Raw genomic sequence first — 20,424 nt, 5'->3', positions numbered from 1 at the left:
AGCATCACTATGGAAGAGAAACAGAAAGAGAAAGGGCCAGAGTAGAAGAATCCAAGCAAATGTATGAAGTAAGCAAGTTCTACAACAATCCACTCCTTAAAGAGCACACTCTCTGAGAACAATACTTATATTTTCTGAAGGCATGGCCCCAGTGACCTAAAAACCTCCCCATAAGCCTTACTTCTCAAAACTAATATCACCATTCTAGACATGAGATTCCAACACTGGGCCTTCAGATGACACCGAAATCAACAGAGAATGGTAGATTCTCCCAAGAAATCATTTTAAGTTCTCTCTGAGAAAAATAATTTCAATATAGGCCTCAAAAGCATTTCAAGGCTAGAAAGATGACTCAGTCAGGAAAGAACTTACTTCAGAAGCAACAAGGACCAGAGTTCAAATTCCAAGAACACACATAAAAGCTGAAGAGGCAGACACAGAATTCCTGAAGCTTCTGGGAAATCGGTAATCTCTAGGCTCAGTAAGAGAATGTGCTTATAAATTAGAAAGAGAAGCAACTGAAGAAGACATTTGACCTTGACCTCTAGTCTACACTCACACACACACACACACACACACACACACACACACACACACACACACATTCATACATGTGCACATAAACACATGTAGGCCCATAAACCATACAGACAACACAATTATATTTGTATACATATAAGCACATATGCATACATAAACCACATACACATAAGAATCTCAAAGATAATATTTGTGTGACCAAGCATTCAAATAAAATACCCCAAAACATGTAAGTGGAAAAGTTGCAATAAGGAAGAAATGAAAAAATTTTGCAAAATCATATTTAAAAAGTTATAGGTATCAAAATCATAAGAAAAAAATATAAACATAAATATGTTTAGTCATTTAGAGATATCTGACTGTGACAAAAATCTGTCCAAAATTATGAAAATACCTGAAAAAACAAAAAATCCTGAAGATGTAAAAAACCAAACTCAACTAGCAATTTCACATGAAAAATATTCAGTCAGAGAAAAACCATAAGATAGTTCATCATTACAAGATATAAAAACATGTGTGTGTGTGTGTGTGTGTGTGTGTGTGTGTGTTTGTGTGTGGTATGTGTGAGTGCATGTATGTGTGGTATGTTTAAGTATGAATATCATGTGTATGTGTGTGTGAAAGTATGTGTATGTGTGTGGTGTGTGTATATGACTATGTGTGTAGTGTGTATAGTTTGTGTAAGAGTGTATGTATGTGTGTAAGTGTGTATATGTGTGTGGAGTGTGTGTATATGTGTGTGGAGTATGTGTGTATATATGTGTATAGTATATATGTGAGTGTATATATGTATCTGTAAGTGTGTGCATGTGTATGTGTGTTGTATGCAGGTGCATGTGGTATATTTGTATGTAGTATATGTGTTCGTAGTGTGAGTGTGCATATGTGTGTGTAGTGTGCATATGTGGTGGGTATGATTGTGTGTATATATATGTGCTGTGTGTGTGCATATGCTGTGGGTGTGCATGTGTGTGTGATATGTGTGTGTATGTGTATGCATACTTATGAAATAAACAACAAAAAGAAGTCTAGTATTTAGAAGCAATTAAAAACCAAATAAATATGTAGTACAGAAATTGGGTTACATAAATAAAGAATAATAATAAAATGTAGCATAACAAAAACTTATTGAACTAATTTCATTTGTATAATTTTCTTTCTCCACTTTTAATGAGTATTTTCTACTCCATGTTCAGGAAGGACAACATTGGAATGCAGACATTTTCCCCTACCCCCACAAGCAAACATTTTTAAGACAAAATAATAATGCTTGAGATTTATAGAAATAGTCCAATTTAAATTGGCTAAAGAGCATGCAACAGCAATGTTTCATTTCCCTTGATTAGAATAATTATAGTGCAAAATATTTTGACTCATCTAAACATGGAGAATTAAAATTTCCATACCAGGATTCAGAAACTGGAGCCCATTTGCTTTTATAAATATTAGAATGCAGCTAAGTTCAATCATTACATATTATCTGTGATTGGCCACAGTGTCTAACGTATTCAACATATAAAAATTTCAGAAAAGGGTACTGAAAGAGAGACTCACTAGAAATTATTACATTGAGTTACTAGTGATTGTGACTTATCCTCCAATTCCAGTGTGCACACAGAACTTCTTGCATGGTTTATTACATGTGCTTAGAGCAGAATAAAAATCACCAGAGGCTCAAATACAAAGATTAAAAAAGGAATTATCTAAAATTATTTAGTAAGTAGAATTACTTTACTAAAGTTTGTTACCTGGAAACTCATACACATAACATGTCCACAGTTAATTAGAAACCTAAGAGATAGTCTAGATGACATGATGTATGGTTTCCTTCGTGTCACTATGACTGAAATACTCAAGAACAACTTTGAAAAAGAAGGAATTGTTTGGTTTTGGCTCACTGTTTCAGAAGGATCAGTCTATGGCCGCTCAGTCCCATAAGCTTGGGACAAGCTTTGGCCATGTGATCATGTTAATGAGAAGTTAAGGTAGGAAGTTAAGACGTTAACTTCGTGTCAGGAAGCAGAAAGCGATGAAAGAGGGAAGGCTGGAGAACCATAGACCCTGCAAAGTCATGCTCCTACTATCCGACCCTCTGCAGCTGGGCCTTCCCACCTGAGGCCAGGAGCTCAGAACGAAGCCTGCACAGGAAGCTCCATGCTCGAATCATAAGACTGGATATAGTTAAGAAAGGGATTGTTAAACAGAAAAGGAAACTAAGAAAATTATTGTAGGATTTTTGTGCTTTGGCCTTTCCTTAGCTCTTTAGTTCTATTCTAGTCTCAGGACTGACTCTCCCTCTCTCCCTCTCTCCCTCTCTCCCTCTCTCCCTCTCTCCCTCTCTCCCTCTCTCCCTCTCTCCCTCTCTTCCTCTCTCCCTCCCTCCCTCTCTCCCTTGCTTCCTCAACAGGGTCTTACTATGTAGCTTTGGCTGACCCATAACTCCCTCAGCTGAGATTAAAGATGTGTACCACCACACACAGCAACTTTCCCTTTCTTAATAAACTTTTTATTTTTAAAAGAAAGGATTCTGAAAATCCAGAGGAGTAGAAATGTAGAAATAGACTAAGGAATAAAGAGAACAAAAAAACCTATACTGTTTCTTGCTGGAATTCCAGAAGAGAGCCAGTAATACTAGAAAAGATATCTTCAAAGAAACAATAGCTGAAAACTCTCCAGTGTTAATGAGAAGCAATTATCATGAATATAGAAAGCAACAAAAATCCCACAGAAGATCTACACAAGGTGGTCTCTCTTACCATCAAAAGCATTCAAAAGGAGGGAGAGGTGGTTGGAAAAAAGACACTTGAGGCACTAAGAGCAAAGAATGCATTTCTACAAGGAAAATGGAGTACAACTGGCTCCTGAGAAAGCCAGTGAGTCAGTAACCCCCAGGCTAGAACTCTGTCCCTAGTGAAGCTATCTTTCAGAAATAAGAATAGAATACCATCACTGACAAATGAGAGCAAGGGAGTATATTAGTTAGACTTCTCCTCTCTCTAACCCTTGTGGAAGTAAATTAAAGGAGGACTTCAGGGAACAGGGGGTGCCTCACTCCAGAGAATACAATCCATCATGGAGGAAAAGCATAGAGAAGTTGCTGACTCCAGGAGGATAGGAGTTTCCAACGGCCCCTTCTCGTGTGCTGGTGGGTCAAGAAGCTGATGGCATGGGGTCAGAAGCAGGGGTCATAAACCTCACCACTAACAACCCACTTTCTGCCAAGCGGGCCACGTATTATAAAGCAGCTGAGCTCCAAATCACAAGCCTGTGAGGAACAGTTTAGATTCAAAATGGTGGGACATTTCCTGCTAACAGACTCTCAGTATAACAGCCTCTAAATAATGTATCACAAGTGTGTATATCCCAGACTATCTGAAATGCAGAAGCAGTGATGAAAACACACACACACAAACACACACACACACACACACACACACTTGAGGCAAATACATAGGAATGCTCACTGTAAAATACAATAGCACCTAATTTGTCAATTTTGTAAAATGATAAACAACCAGGGATCATGCTTTTGTTTAGTAACTTCCATATTGTTTTCTAGGCAGAAGCTCCTTGATAAGGGCGAAGGTGCTGGCTCACCCTTGTACTCCCAGCACTGGGGGCAGAGGCTTTGGAACTAACATAGCAAGTCCCAGGAGAGTCAGGCCAAGTCGAGAAACCCGATCTTAAAATGAAGAGAGAAGGAGATGGAGTGGGAGGTGATACTGGTTAGTGACTGCTTTGGTGACTTAAATGCATGTGGAAAAGATTCCATGAGACAAACTAAAGGAGAACATGGTAAAACGTTTAACTTCCAGGAGTGGTGTGATAAAAGCAGGAAGTGGGCAAAGGACAGAACGCGGAATGAGGGTGGAAAGAGGATGGGAGAAGAGAAACTGAATCTGATTAACCCCCTCAATATTAGTAAGTACTCATCATGGCCCCTGCTTCCAGCAGACATTTCTTGAGATAATTAACAAAAATATAAACCTGGTGTGGTTATTATCAGGCAAGTTTTAAAGGGTAGTTATTAAAATGTAACTGTTGAAATTGCACAGCAGCTACACGTACACTTAGTTATTAAGTTAAAAATACCTTCAGTGTTGGCAGCGGGTGTTCTTCTTGATAAGCAAGGAACGGTTCCAAAGGCGGCAGCATTCCCCAGCCGCTGGAAGGGAAGAGACAGTCCCCAAAGGTTTCGGTGTCACAAAATAGCAGGAGGAGAATGGGATATGTAGACTGACCGACCTTCAAAGAAGACCAAGAGGCGCTCCTGCCTCAGCTCCTCACCCTGCCAGGTCTACACAGACAGGCTGTGGTGTCTTCCTTTTCCGCCTACTTCCTTCCCTGATCCATACCTGCTGCACTGGTCCCTCCAGGTGTCATGAAAATGCAGTGACAGAGGTCACGGAGTGCCTCTGGAACTTTAGACAAGATCACATTGATCATGTGGTCACTGGGATAAACTCACCTCTATTCAGGCTCAAGGTCACATTTCCTCCCTAAATGTGACCAGGTGACTGAACTCTGGTGAATGGGGTATAAGCAAAGGGGTTGGGTAGGATGTCCCCAAGGCTTCTTTAAAGGGAGGAGGCCCTTCCTCTGTTCTTCCTTTTCTATCAAGTCTGGGACTTCAGCAGCTTCATCTGAGACTTACACACATTAGCTATGGATGCCATGAAGTAAACTGTTCCTGGAACCTGTTTGAAAAGACTTTCCGTGAATTGCTTGGTTACTTCTCTATAAGAGAGGAATAAACTATTTTACACTGCTGCTGTGTTAATCTGAAGGCAAACTTAATCTTCACTACTGCAAAAGCCTTCACAGTCTCTAGACCGTGGCACAGTTAGACTGTCTCTCTCTCGTGTGCTTTTGTAGGTTTCTGGTGGAGCCCTCACTGGTCCCTCTGACCCACATCCCTGGGATACGGTAATACACTCAGGTATTTCTTCACACCAGTCACCCTCCCTTTTCCTGAATTTTGCTCCTCTGTCCTCTGTAAATTGAGCCCTGGAGCAGAGGTGACAGCTGCAGGCTTGCTCTGTCACCACACAAGGCCTGGTCTCTGCTTCACAGGAAGCAGAGGGAGAGGAGAGGGAGAGAAGGAGAGGGAGAGAGTCAGAGACAGAGAGAGTAAGACAGACAGGCAGACAGACACAGAGACCCAGCCAAACAGGAAGGGAGGGAAGGAGAGAGAGACAGAGACATAATGAGAGAGATATCACATGCACAAGCCACGCAATGCACTTTCCCAGTTGTTCCTTCATTTTACTGCCAGAACACCTCTGGCCCCTGGCCTGGGGGACACAGAGTTCATAAAGCCTCCCTTCAGCATTCTGGAGATCCTCTTCTGCAAGAAGATAGAATGGCAGAGCCTTGGAGCCCAGGCTGCTCTACACAAATCCTGTTACAAATCCACACTGATGCCTTTTACACCCTCAGTATATGGAGGATTTTCACGGAATGTGAAGCTGGGGCTCACTGTTTCTTTTGAAGAGTGTCCATTTTTTTGTCTCTCCTGCAACTTATTTTAGTAACTTCTCACTAGTCTATTAAGGTGTTAGCCAAACTTCCCATCTCCGCAGCCTATCTCAAAAACAACGAATTCCTCTAAGGTGTGCATCTGTGGTCAAGCACTGAAGAAAATCCAGCAGTTAAGAGCACTGAGAAATTCACCCCCTATAACATTGAGATAGCTTCTTGTGCACAGCAAACTAAACAGAAATACTTGCTAATTTCCCTGCTTTGCAGAAGAAGGAATGTGACAAGAGGTAGCAGAACACTCTGGCAACGAAATAGTTTCATAGTGAAGGCAGTTGGTCTAACCCAGATACATTACACCACAGAGCTCACGTGATAATTCATCAAACTGTGTAAACCGACAGGTGTTTGTTCAGGTCGGTTGGCCCATGAATTTTCTGGGTCTTCTTCAGTCTCGGGTTAGATATGCAGAAGTAGCGAGTCTGCTTGCAGGCTCCAAAAAGCAAGCAACATACTGAGACCTTTGACATGGAAGCCCAGTTCTCCAGCTGAACCCTGCCTCTGCCCAGCTGCAGACAGCACTGCCTGGGAGACAGCTGTTGCTGCTTACTTAACTGCCACTGAACACAGACTCTCCAAGGGTACACACACTGCGAATCTGAACCATTGAGTTCCGGTTCCCAGCAATCTGCCAATTAGCAAATCTGAGATAAAATTTTTCTATAGGCACAGATAAATTCAGATGATATGGTCCCAGTCTTCAGCTGCTCATGGGCAACAACGTGGCCTCAAAAATCTTCCCAAGCTCCCCAGGTCAGTAATAGAACATGTGTAAGTAGCTGGGGGGGGGGGGGGGGAGATTCTCCCATCATGCTCCGCCAAGAATCTCCCTGTTGAAAATGCAGGTGTATAGGGCTCTAGGTCTGTTCCTACCTTTAGCATTCATGAAGACCTCAGTGTACCATGCTTCCTCTGAGCTTCCACGTCTCACTAATGAAGCAGGAAATTTGGAAGATGTGGTGCATTCTTTGAGCTTCCTGTCCATATTTTAATTTAGAGCCAAATCTCATTTTTATCTGACCGCACTCAGAAATCAACTAGAAATAACTTTTCACTTTAGGGAGATATGCACACTGATTCCAATATTCATAAGTGGAACACATGCTGCTGCTGTTTGTAATTACAACAGGATACAGGCACTTTCGGAAACCCCAGCATGCACTGCGAGGGCCACTGAGAGGAAAAACTTATTAGCCTGATAACCAGACATTACAGGAAACTTGTGGCTTAAAAGCTTTTCTCTCAGAGAGTAACAAGCCATAAACTGGGCCTGGAGTATTTCAGACCCATCAGCCTCATATTCCGTGTGTGTGCATGCACCTGTATATATGCATAGGTCCACAGAAGAATACAGATTTTTTTCTGAGTTTAAAATAAGAAATAAGATCCAGGTGTGTTGGCACAAGTCTACAATCCCAGCACTCAAGAGGAAAAGCAAGATCAGGAGTTCAATGTCACAGCAATTTTAAGGCCAGCCTAGACTACACAAGACCTTGTTGGTCAATTAATTAATATCAGTTTTAATTAATTGCCTAATTAAGTGACTTTGAGCTGCCCCAGTAGATGAATTGCTTTCCAAGAAAGCAAGAGGACTGAAGTTAGGACCCTGAGAAGCCACATAAAATCCGGTATCCAGATAGGGCAGCTTCCTGTAGTCTTGGCTAAAGGCAGGCAGAAACAGGAAATTTGTAGAGTAAGCTAGCTAGCCAAACTAGCCAAAAATGGTGAGTTCCAGGTTCAGTAAGAGACTATAATATAAATTATAAAGTGAAGAGCAATTGAGAAAGACACTTGAGAGCAACCTTGGATCTCCACAAGCATATATACACCCATAACTTGGACATGCAAATACTCATGTACATGTGCATACACCCAACATGCACATAACAAATACGCAAATAGAAAAGTAAGCAAATATTTTTAAAGTGACTGGGGATATAGTTCAGTGTCATAGTGCTCACATAGCATGTGTGAGCCCCTAGGCTCAATGTTGAGGACTGATTGTGGGGGGGGGGGGGTCAGTACACTGGTGTTCTCATTAGAGGGTGAAGAAAAGGTCCACAATCCAGCAGACTGAGGTATGTGTCACAGGTAATGCCCGAGCTATTTATTCTGAATGATAATTCCAGCCTTGCACTGAACACTTTGCCTAATTAGACTTCACACAGGGGGGAAGATGCTTTAATATTTAACAAGTATAATGGTGCGATCAATGTACACAAATCAGGCCTGATAAGGAGTATTGCTTATTAAAGAGAAAGACAGATGGCCATGGGAAGGTGTAATCATTAAATGTAAAATCTCACAGGCTCCAACTGCGAACACCAGCCACAGAACTCTAAAATTGCCTCTTCACCCACAGGCTCTTGATGCATTATTTAGTTCAGTCCTCATGTGCTGGTCAACTACAGATACACCAACACCATAGATTTAATTTTTAAAAGGTAAAAATAATAGTACTAATAAAAACTTGGTTGGTGTCCTTGATGTTTCTCAAGGCTGTCCTTTTCAAAACCACTTCTGCTGGTGTCATGATCCCAGAGAGTCAAGATGTCCAACATCTCTCTAATAATCACTTCAGTTAGGTAATTAGCCCTTCTTTTTATTACCTTCAAGAGCACTTAAAGTCTTGGAAGCCTTCCTGACCGTGTTAGATGCAGCCTGCCACGTGATGATGAATACATAATGTGCTTATGGGTAATTCTTACGAAAGCGTGCAGTAAACAGATATAGTGAAATGGGCACAGTTCCTAGCTGTGTGTAACAGTAAAAACGTAAGCATAGGCTTTTCTGCCCGGTCTACACAACTCAGCCGTCCTCTCACAAACTGGGATTCCAGAGAGTCCTTGGCTCATTTATCAACTCTGTTTCTGACTAACCCTGTTGGTGACACAATTCCTGTATTTGTTCACCTATACATATTAATTGAAAGCCTCGCGTGCATGCATCCTGTGCTGACCTTATAGGCATTGGAATATACGGAAACCATTAGGGGCAAGGGCTGGGGGCGGGAGTCTGAACTGTGCTCTCTACACTCCAGAATCTACAGACTGACCCAATAATGACATAGAGCAGCTAAAGTGTCCACGTCCTGGTAATAGTTTGGTTTTGTTTTTTTAGAAGATCTCATCCAGCCTGTGTCAACCTTGAATTTACTGTAGCTGAAGATGACTGGACTCTTGGTCCCCTTGCCTGTACTTCCCAAGTGCTGGAATGACTAACACGCACCAGCATCCCTAGTTTTATACAGGGACGGAACACAGGGCTTCATGTACACCAGGCAAGTACTGTACTAACCTAGCTACATCCCCAGGTCATAACATCACGTTTCCACTGGGTAAGCATAGGAAATACAATAGGCTTGGGATCAAAAGCACATGGTTCTTTTGTGTGTGTGTGTGTGTGTGTGTGTGTGTGTGTGTGTGTGTGTGTTGGTTCTTCCTGCACAATGACCAGACCCAACCATCAGAAACAATTTCCACAATGGTAAATGAATTCTATAAGGAAAGTGTTTCGATAGTATTTACTTTATAGTAAAAAACTCTGATCCTTCTGCACACGCTGTATTCCAGGAGGAGAAGGAGACTTGTGCTTAATTGAAAATCACATTATTCAACTCCAAGCCCCAGTGACATGCATGCCATGTGTTTCCATATGTGCATCCCAGTTTTGCCTCCAAACAACTCCTCAGAACTATTCTTAGAAATAAAATCTCTTTATTTTCAGAAAGATCATGGATTTGCAGTGCAGAGATAAAGCATTTCACATTTTAACTAACAAGCTGAAACGATACACATGGAACCAATATCACACACACACACACACACACATACACACTCACACACACATACTCGAATACACACACACTCACACATGTACACACACAATTTCACACACGCACACTCACACACATAATCACACACATAATCACACACACATACACACACACATGCACACACACATGCACACACACACTCTCACACACACACATACACACACATTCCCACATATACTCTCTCTCTCTCATACACACACACACACACACATATTCACACACACACACACACACACACACACACACACACACGAATGTAATCTTGCAAACACTCCCATGTATGGATGGATGTGAGTATAGGTGTAAGTGGAGGCCAAGGGTTGATACTAGTTTTCTTCCTCTATTTCTCCTTTTTTTTCTTTTTTGAGACTGGCTCTCTCATCGAAACTGGAGGCCACCAACTTTTAACTCTGGAGCTTACCAGTATGTCTAAATTGACTGAACTGCAAAGATCTGCCTGTCTCTTCTGTTCGTCACCCTGTGTAGAGTTACAAATACCTACACTTAGGCTTTCTATGAATTCTGGGATCCAAACACAGGTTCTCATGGTTGCCAAACAAGAACTTTACTGAACCCCAATCCCTTGTTTCCACTTCTGATGTCATGAATTAGGCAAGATATGAAAAGAGATCCCTGTGCTTTTGATGTGGACACTGAGTGTTTAGCATCCAAGAGGAGGCCTTCTATGAGGCACTAAGCCCTTCCTTTGTAGGGCTTTCCTCCTCTGAGCCCCTAAGGCCAAAATCTCTCGTTTGTTCATCTGTGGCAGCACCAATCACACATGAGGAATCTGTAACTAGATTCTGACACTTGGGAGCAGACGGGCCTGTCAGTGCGTTATTGTAGAGGTGCCTAGAATTACCTCTAGCCGGCCACCATGCTTGACGATCTTACATGCCCATTCATAATAGCACGACAGAAACAAACCACAAAATTTTTTTTTATTTTATGTGTACGGGTGCTGTGCCTACCTGTGTGTCTGTGTACCATGCTCTAGAAGGTCAGAAGAGGGTACCAGGTCCACTGGAGATACAGATGGTTATGAGCCATCATGTGGGTTTAACCTCTGAGCCACCTTTCACACCCCCACATGAATTTATTTAACTAACAAAGCCAACTTTGCTTACATTTAGTCTACTGCTCATTGCCTGACTCTCATTGGTTGGTGCTGAAGAACAGCTACAGTCCCTGGCCTTTCACACTGCCCCCAAAAGAGCAGGCAGTCCTTAGAGGACCACACCGCTCCGCACCCTTTGCAGCCCAAGAGAATCCAGCAGCACATCAAACACACAGCTTCCCGTGCTTTCCAGCAATCAGATATCCAAACCATCGATGCCTACCTCCCTACCACACCTCCCTAGCTAAACATGCAAACACAAGAAGCTCTGGGCCACCAGTAGGATTCACCATTTTGAAAGTATGAGTAAGGATAGGAAAGAGGCGGTCCTGGTTTTCTATAACCACAAACATTCTCCATTTGGTTCACGAGGTAATTGACTTCTAACCTATGTACACAGGTTACCAAAAGGCAGAAAAAGTAGTCTGAGTTACTTATGTTCGTGGAAGTCAAAAGACTTGTGGGAGTTATAGAAATCCATTGCTTAACAGAAATCCCTGGTCGCACTGCTCTAGGTCAAAAACTTAAGCTGTATAATGGGTACTGGGCTAGCCAATCTTGACTGTCAACTTGACAGGACTTAGAACCAATTTCCAAAAAAACATTCCTCTAAGTATACCTGTGAGAATGTTCTCAAGAGGTTTAAATCAGTAGGAAAGTCCCCTGAATGTTGCTGGTAACATTCCCCGCCCCGCATTGTGGTCCCAAAGTGAATAAAATGGAGAAATAAGCCGAGACTCGGCACCCATGGCTACTTGACATATCTGACTGTGGGTGAAAGATCAGCCACCACACACGTGTGCCCACTTACCACTGTGTCTTCCTCACAACCATGGACTTCTCTCAAAAGATATACTTTTCCTTCCTTGGGTCGGTTTATAGAGTATCTCGTCATGACTACATAACGTGGGTACCTAGTGTGGTCTTCTAAGATGCATCTCACCATTTACCACAGTGGCACGTGCTCAGTGGGGATCCAAAGGCTTATTGGGTTATAACAATCTAAAAATTAAAGACAATATGAAAACTATGCAGGAGTAGATGTTAGACTCGAGATCCAGGGCAAACACATCAAGTGTCCTTCCAGTCTCCCAAATGTCCTCCAAGAGGAAAAGCAGAGAATAGTTCTTTTCTTTTCCATGTATTAAGCACCTACCATGCAGAACACAGGCCACAAACATCTCAATTAATGAGCAAACTGTGATTATTAAAACCATGATAAACTGATTCATTTCTAGTTGAGGAACTAGAATCCAGAGGATTGACTTGCCTAACATCACAAAAGGAGCTGTATAGACATGAACTTTGGCCAGTTCACACCAGCTCCAAAGCCATGGTCTTTGTTCCTCATCTTTCTCGTCCCAGGCATTGGTTCCCATTTTCTGATGACCCCAGTGACTCTGTATCGTCATCATAACAATCTCCCCCAAGCCCACTGATTAACATGAATTTCACTTTAAGGATTTTTTTCCTCATTTTTTTTCAAAGCTCCCTCTGTTGTATTTTTAAAGCTGGCTTGTTGCTTTTCTGTTAATACACTCTATGAATCCCATCAAATGGGATTTTGAAAATTACTGTAAATTGCTCTAAACAAATGGTTCTCTAACCCTATCCTGCTTTTTCCCACTTCTTTTTTTTTCAAAACCCTGACTCAAGCTTCGATTGCACCTGGGCAGGTCCTATTTACTTACTCCCAGAAGGGTAGGCTTATGCCTGTGTGCCATCACACAATAAATAATGTCCCAAGACCTCCTGCTCCATAGCTAAATGTGCTGGTCCTACACTGTAATGATTCTGTAAAACCCACATTCCTGGCCCAGCACACACAGCATCTACTCTGCACAACAAACAAAGCTGCTCATTATCATAAAACCACCAGGCACATCTTGGTAAAACCCACCCTGGCCTAGAACACAGCCCACTATACAGGCTGTGCCAACAAGACACACCCTGAGGCCCCAGTGGTTCTGGCTGCCTGCCACACAGGGAAACAGACGTGGATGTCTCTAACAAAATCCCAAATGTGAGAGCAAGAGAGAGGCCCTCAGTTACGGAGGAGTCCTGGTCCCAACTCAGCCCCCAACACTGAGTATGTCCCTCCATCCCACACCCCTATAATAACAGGAAGAGTCCAGGGAGCCCTCTATACTCTCTTGAATACCATCAATAAAGTTCTGCTGTACCCACTTAAAAAATCCCCAAATGGAAGGGGGAGGAAGAGGCTCATTTCTTCTGTGATATCAACTAACCCTTGAAATCTCAAGTGGGAATTGGCAGAGAGCTAATAATTTTTACTTATTACAAGGATGCACCGCCTTCAGAAAAGCCTGTAGTCAGAGTCTAGGGAGACAGACATGCCTGTTAGGCAATACACAAGCCTAGGGATGCAGAAGGGCTTCCGTTCTCTTGTGAGTTCCTGGGCAGAGCCTGTCTGTAAGCTCTGTAATTCAGAACCACCAAACCAGCCCCAGCCCCCTCAAGTACCATCTGCTAAGAGTTGGCCTTGCATACCCCAAAACCTTGAATACTTTTTGCTTTGGCCTACCTCAAACTTCACTTCTAACTTGTTCCAGTTTCCCTAAATGCCCTCTCCTTACCCTCCAGCCTCAGCCTTATTCTACATGAGCATCTACAGTAGGCACCCAGCTGCCATGTGCTCCTCTTCTGGTCAGTTTTGGAAATGACCAAGCAGGGTAGAAAACCTAGGCTAGCTGGTGCCAGTTCATGGATTACCTAATATCATTGCCCACTCTGCCTCGGCTCCATGAGGGAGATCCATAAAAGAACACTCTTTTCAAGGGTTGATCACACTCTAACGTGGACTTCCAAGTATCATTATTTCTATGCTTCTCTGACCAGCAGTACAAAATGGAAGAAGGGAGGGATAGGAGACCATGAGAGAAGATAGCTAAGGAAGAGCAGTAGGAAGGCACTGTCATTAGTAACAGCTCCTTCCAGTGGCATTTTATCTGAGATCTCGACTGATTCTGGCAAGAAGTCAGAAATGCATTGTCCCCATGGTGCATGCAGCATCCATACACGGAAACTAAGAATGGGGGTCTAAGAAGAGATCTGTGCTAACACACCCAGCGCAGCACAGCCCTGAGGTATAGCACACACCCTCTCCCTACACTGTCCCCTTCTCCGTAGCTTTTGAATTGTCTAGTAGAAACCCTTCCTGTAATGTAAGCGGAAGCACTTTGCTCAGTGGATGCAGGAATGACTGGCCCCAGCCTTCCTTTTACATTCTGAACCCCACATGCTTGGTTTTATCCATATATTCTTCCTACAGCTTGCCTGCAAAGAGCCTTGATAAGGCAACATCAGCCAGGCAGTGGTGGTGCACACCAACACGGGGGAAACTGAGGCAAGCAGACCTCTGAGTCTGAAGAGGGCGTGGTCTATGGAACAAGCTTCAGGACACACAGAGATGCACAGAGAAACCCTTTCCTGGGAGAAAAAAGAAAGAAAGAGAGGCAAAAAGAGGGGAAGAAAAGAAAGACATTGTTATGTGGAGGAGTTATTTAAGATAAAATTTGGGCTACTATAAAAAGTTCTAGATGAACAAACATAGAAACAGCCAGTCTGACAAAGCCCCATCCGTTATCTCTCTCTACCCTGACCAGAAATAGACACCAATACAATAATGTGATGGAAATCAATGCCCTAGTGTTTCACCAACCCTCAGAACTCCAAGACATTTACCCAATTGTCAATTCGAGGAGTTTATGCCAAAAAAAAAAACAGCACACAACAACAACAAACACAAATCTATGGTGGTGGCTGGGGAGTCGCTCAGTCAATAAGAAGCTTGCCCTCCATGGAAGCCTGGGGAATCCATGTTGGTGGGAAACAGAGGCTATGGAATTCCTATCCAACCACTTCCTCTCACTATCCAGGATAACTCCTAAGAGACAACACCCTGCCTTGACCTCTGCTACACTTACATGGGTATCCACAGGCATCTGCACACACACTCTCATGTACATGGGAGGGGCTACTGGGAATAGCAGATGTTCTAGGTGGGACCAGGCAGACATAGATTAAGTCCCGGCTCTAGCATCCAACCTTACACAAGTATAATCTCCAAAACCTTCGTGCTCTCACCTGTAGAGTACCGATAATAGCGCACAGAGCCCAAAGTGGCTGTGCAGATCGCATGAGCACCTCGTGTCCCATACTTAACACAGCATTAACCGATTTTACAGTGGAAAGAACCACATCGCAATGAATGTAACGAGAGGCCGTCAATGAAGTATCCGACTTTGCAAGTAATACCAAAGGTACTAAATTTGCTGAATTCTTGCCGTCGAGTATTTCTACGGCTATAGTGTTCCTGATCTATACTGAAAGCAACCCGGGCAGTCATTATAACAAACACCAGCAGAGATGTATACATAGGTATGTATATACATATGTATTATACAATTTACTATGTGGTAGGCATTTTTCTCAGCACTTCTGTAGATAGCACCTTATACATGGCTGTAGAGTGTGCCCCCACAGAACACCCAGCAAGGAGGTAACTGGCTCTGAACTCTAATGTGCTCTGTGTTTGCGAGGTTTAACAACCTGGCCCAGGATGGTCAATCACACATGAACAGAATACCCAAGGACAACTCATGGGCTAGGAGCACCAAGTTAACAGCAACTGTTCATAACCCCAGCCTGCTGGAGGCTCAGGCAAGAACAGTGTACAAATGCAAGGTCAGCCTCAGCTGCACTAGGAAGAGTCTCTCTGAAGAACATTCTAAGTAAATGAGAAGGAAAGACAACGAAAGGTCACTTTTGAGGGTACCCTGAAACAAAATAGATGGTGTTCACAAGACTATCAGGGAAGATTGCTTATCTCAGCCATGCTGTGGGAATGTAAAATCAATCAGAATAAACAGACAGCTCACACCTACCCACTGTGGGTTCTGCTTCCCTCTTCATCAACCCGAACGTTCTTGGTGTGTGGAAATAAAACAGGGAACAGCTGTGACCCCAGGATAACCAAATGTTTGGTTTTCACATTGCCTAAAAACAACAGAAATCACGTGTGCAGCCTGTGCTTAAGTGATAGGTTCAAAAGAAAAAAAAAAAAAAAAAAAAAAAAAAAAACAGCTCACAGTTGTCATTTCCTTACAGGTGGCACCTCCCAAATGGAGGTCTCTAAAAATGACTCACAGGTATAAGGAGCCATTCATTTCCTGCACCTTGGGCAAGCATCCATAATCTTTGTCAGCTTGGGGCTCCTGCCCAAACTAAATCACTGTGTTCTGCAGCAAGCTGTATGCCTGTCTATCACTCTGGCTGAGGCTCAGTTCCGGTCTCGGGAAGAGGAAGGATAGGCTGAGAGGTGCCAAGCCCCGCCCTAGCTGGAGGTTAAACTCTTCTGGTTCTAGAAAAGCATTTCTTTGTACAAACAGTATCTGTACAACCTTTTGATATGCCAGAGCCGTAAAAGCAATCCACAGAATTCTGCTTAACCAAGGGGGAATAGTAATAAAAAATCCCCTGTGGCCTTCACAATTAAAGTTAGTCTTCTTATTTTGTTCCTTAACCACAGACTCGCCTAGACCTTCGTAGAAAAACAACAACAATCATATTACTTTGTTTTCAAATGACAACGCAGGGGACGCTGAACTGGATGTCTGCAGTGTTTCTGAATTCAGAAAGGTCTGTTAAATAAAAAGAGAAGCCCCTCTAAGATTTGGGGTCTTGGTGTGCTGAATTCTCTTACCTTAGCCAATGTTTCAGGGCAGAGTAAAAGTGCTTAGTTTCTCAAAATAAATTAAAGCTTCCTGGAAACCTGAAAATGTTCTCTTATTTATTTTCAAATAATATGGCTATATTGGGGGTGACAGTACCTGTTTCATACATGGTCAGTGTGTCTTTGACCAAAAATCAAGTTATTTCTAGAAAATAAAAACACCTTTAAGTATCAAGAAATATTTTCAAGCCTAACTTCAGACTGTAACCAGACTGTACAAGGGCTTTTCAAAACTCATAGCTGGGTGTGGTACGTCATTTAGGCTCACTGCAAGGTTGAGGCCAGCCTGGGCTACATAGATGAGGCTGTAACTTAAATGTCTCACACAGAAGACGCCCTTTGATGCTGCATTCTAGAATGTAACAAGACATTTATAAGGTAAATTTTAATGTAGCTGGAAGAAGAAAAATAGGCAGCGAAGAGAAAAGGGAAGGGGGAGGAAAGGGAGGAGCTTCAACTGGCCACATAAAATCCCTTGAAAAGCAATTTATATTACTTTAGTCCTACAAGTATCCATTTAGAAGAAAAAGCTATTTTAAATACATTGAAAGATTAAGTGAAAAAAAAGTTCCACCAAAAACAGATGGACACTCAAGTGTGTGCACACACACATATGCACACACACGCACACACACACACACAGAAAAACATTAAAATTCTACATCTGAATCACATATTTATTTTCTAAGTCTAAAAAAATTCTTCATTTGAATATTATGATATACAAAAAAAAAGGGCCAAATGTTTAAGTCTCTAAAGTTATGTTTTAAGCCACATTGATTCCATCAAAGAGGGCCTTTGTTTATTTCCAGGCCTTTGTTAATGCTTTTTATGTGCACTTCCTTCTCTGATGAAAGAGTTCAATTTCTTTGCTACCTGAAAAGACAGAAGGATAGGAACAAATGACAGCCCAGGGTAATCCAGTGTGCACAGGAGGCCCCTAGTGGCAGAGCCATTGCTAAGAGACCTCAGCTATTACAAGTTTTATAAGACCACTTTATCATGAGGCCAGAATCAATAGGTAATAAAGTCTACCTGAGCTCAGCCTCTTTAGTACCTCTGTTAGCCTTAATATATGGTAGAGCTATAATTTACAGTTCCAAGGTCCTTTCATCAGGAATACACAAAGCAGGATGTGAGCTGAAAAACAACTTCATTACATCGTAAGTTTCAAACCAATAGAGGTGTAGTAAGTCCTTACTGCTGGCCACTGCGGAGCTGGATGGCACAGGGGCAGCAGGAGCGACAACAGTCACAGCTCACTGTTTCTTCAGTGGCTGTGGCATCGTCTTATGAAGCACAGAACTGGGAAACAGGGAGACTGGGGAGTCCATTTCATCATCCCGCACCCCGATGATGGCTTCTCAACCAAAAGAAACCCATGAAGCATTGCCTACGACCATCCTCTAGAGTGCCAACTCCTTGGTTCAAACGGCCAAGCGGGAAATACTATGGAGGAAATCCGATGGCCTTCGGTGTTCAATGACCTCATGGATGGATACATAGACGGAGCAGGAATGAATGGGCAAAAGATCCCGTAAGAGAAGGTTTAAGATTATGGTTAAAGTTTTAAGTGTCAAAACATATCTAAATGTATTTGAGAGAGGCAAACCGAGCTGCTGTACTCTGTGCACGTAGAAAAGAATGTTATTCCACTCCGGCAAACCTCGTTATCAAGTGAAGAGTGCCGCAACCATTTGGCACATTAGGCCTCCGGTGTTGGAAACGAGCCACTGGCCCAGGGTCACGCAGCCTAAGGTGGGGTGAGCCTCGTGGACGCCAGTTCTCTGGAGCAGCAAAGCACAGTCTCACGATAATGTCGATGGGTGAATTTAGGCGGATATATTTTTGTCTTTGAAGCTCGCTAATATGTTTTACAACTAGCTATGCGAGATCTGAGACAAGAAGATGGAGAGAAATAAAAGCAATATCGAGTAATTCGGAGTGGCAGTGGGTGTGACCTAAAGTGCAAGCTTGATAATTCCACCGAGTTAATTAATCAAAGCAACCAATCGCACAGAAAAACCTCAGCGCTTTGAGTACATTCATGGTTCTGTCTTGGGCTGTGTGAATAGCCGTTCTTCTCCCGACCGCGCTCTGGGCCGCAGCACATTGGACACACCCATTAGGTTATACTGATTATACCTGTATCCAGTCCCTACAGTGGGAATTGCCCATCTCGTATTTTCCAAGAATTGGCATTTTCTGGAAGCTCAACACATGGTCCCTCTATCACGGTAACCCCTCTTGTGTGTGTTCAGGTGACCTTTAATGACTGGAGAACCAGTTACTCTGCCTTACGCTGCTGCTTCCAAGCTCCACACACAGACTCCTCTCCACGCGGCAGAACCCATGGTTTATTAATGCTCACGGTTCTCAATAATTGGGGATCTCTTGTATAAAAAGTGTCAACACAACCCAAGAAACCCCATAGGATTGCTAGGATTTACTAGATATTTAAATTCCTCATAAACATGGAATCGTGGCTAGTTGTCTTTAATGACATTTAAGTCAAAACTGTGCCAAGACATTACAATCTGAATAAAAAATGGATTTTGCAAACTACAGCCATCCCGTCGTTCATTACTATTTCATGTTTTAGCGTCCACTGAGGCTAGTCGTTTGGACTAGTACAATAGTGCTAACGTCCTTTCCTCTGAGACTTCAGAATCACTGACGACAGGGGTACAGGTGCAGGAAGTGTAGCGGAAACAAACAACTTTGCCTTTGCCTAGAACCGCTTCCCTTTTCCTCCAGCCCTCGGAATGCCCTACTGCACCCCAAGACCATGCCCTGGGAGAGCTTCTCCCCACCCCTGGCGCACACAGTTGCATGGGGTCACACGCAGACGTGAAGACCCTTGGGATCCAGAGAGTCGCCATCGTGCAGGGGAGCGAGCTGCCCATGGGCCAGCCTCTTCGTCATCGCAAATATAATCCCAAAAACAGCAAACTAGAGGCACCCGCACGTATGCCAAGGCTACTTTGAAGCGGGGGTTTCTGGGGAGTAAACCAACAGCTGGGGGCTCAATGAGCGCTGAAGAAGCCGAGCTGACCGTGGGGCGAGGCACGGGGACCCTCGCGCGTCCACATAGAGGCGCCGCGCCCTCTAGCACGGGCTATAGCTGGCAGGATCCCGGAGTCCTCAGCCCTAGGGCAGTAGTGGTCGCTGGAAGCCAGCCATGCGAGCGTCCTCCAGGCTGACAGAGAGCCACCCGGAGGTCGAGGTCGGGGACAGTGGCGCGGACCGGCAAGCAGCAGCGACACACCCTGTAAGCAGCCGGCCACGCCCGTCCAGCCCTCTGGGTAGGGGATCCCGACTTACCCCAGGCAACCCTGCAGACAGCGGAGCCGGCTCCCTCCGCTCTGCTGCTCCCGCCCGCCGCCGAACTTTCCCTCCTGCGAGGCGGCCCTGGGCTCGGCTCCACCTCCAGTTCCAACAGCCGCGGAGCCTCCAGGGACCCGGAGCAGTAGGGGGAGGGGGAAAGCGGGGAGCGCGGGCTGAACAGCGGCCAAGCACAGCGCCCGCCTCCGGGTGGGAGCCCCAGGAGCCCCGAGTCCGAGTGGTGGGGGTAGCGTGGGCCTCGGGGCTGGGGTCGTGTATGGCTGTAGTCATCCAATCCCACCAGGGCCGGTCTGC

At 43.8% G+C, this 20,424-nt stretch overlaps 1 protein-coding gene across 2 annotated transcripts in view; it reads right to left on the bottom strand.

Moving 5' to 3' along the window:
• The window catches only part of CSGALNACT1 (chondroitin sulfate N-acetylgalactosaminyltransferase 1), a 341,897-nt gene extending 321,748 nt beyond the window's left edge, over positions 1-20,149 (bottom strand). The window contains exon 1 of one of the 2 annotated variants that reach the window (XM_080928538.1): positions 20,110-20,149. The gene's annotated coding sequence lies outside the window, so the exon portion shown is untranslated. Of the gene's footprint in view, positions 1-15,937; positions 16,044-20,109 lie in introns of those variants that run through there. The other variant, XM_080928539.1, reaches the window with a different exon arrangement.
• Positions 20,150-20,424: the final 275 nt, after the last annotated feature.

This window comes from Micromys minutus, assembly GCF_963924665.1.
Source record: "Micromys minutus genome assembly, chromosome: 14".
In the NCBI taxonomy this organism is placed as follows: domain Eukaryota; kingdom Metazoa; phylum Chordata; class Mammalia; order Rodentia; family Muridae; genus Micromys; species Micromys minutus.
This window is presented reverse-complemented; position numbering and strand designations above follow the sequence as displayed.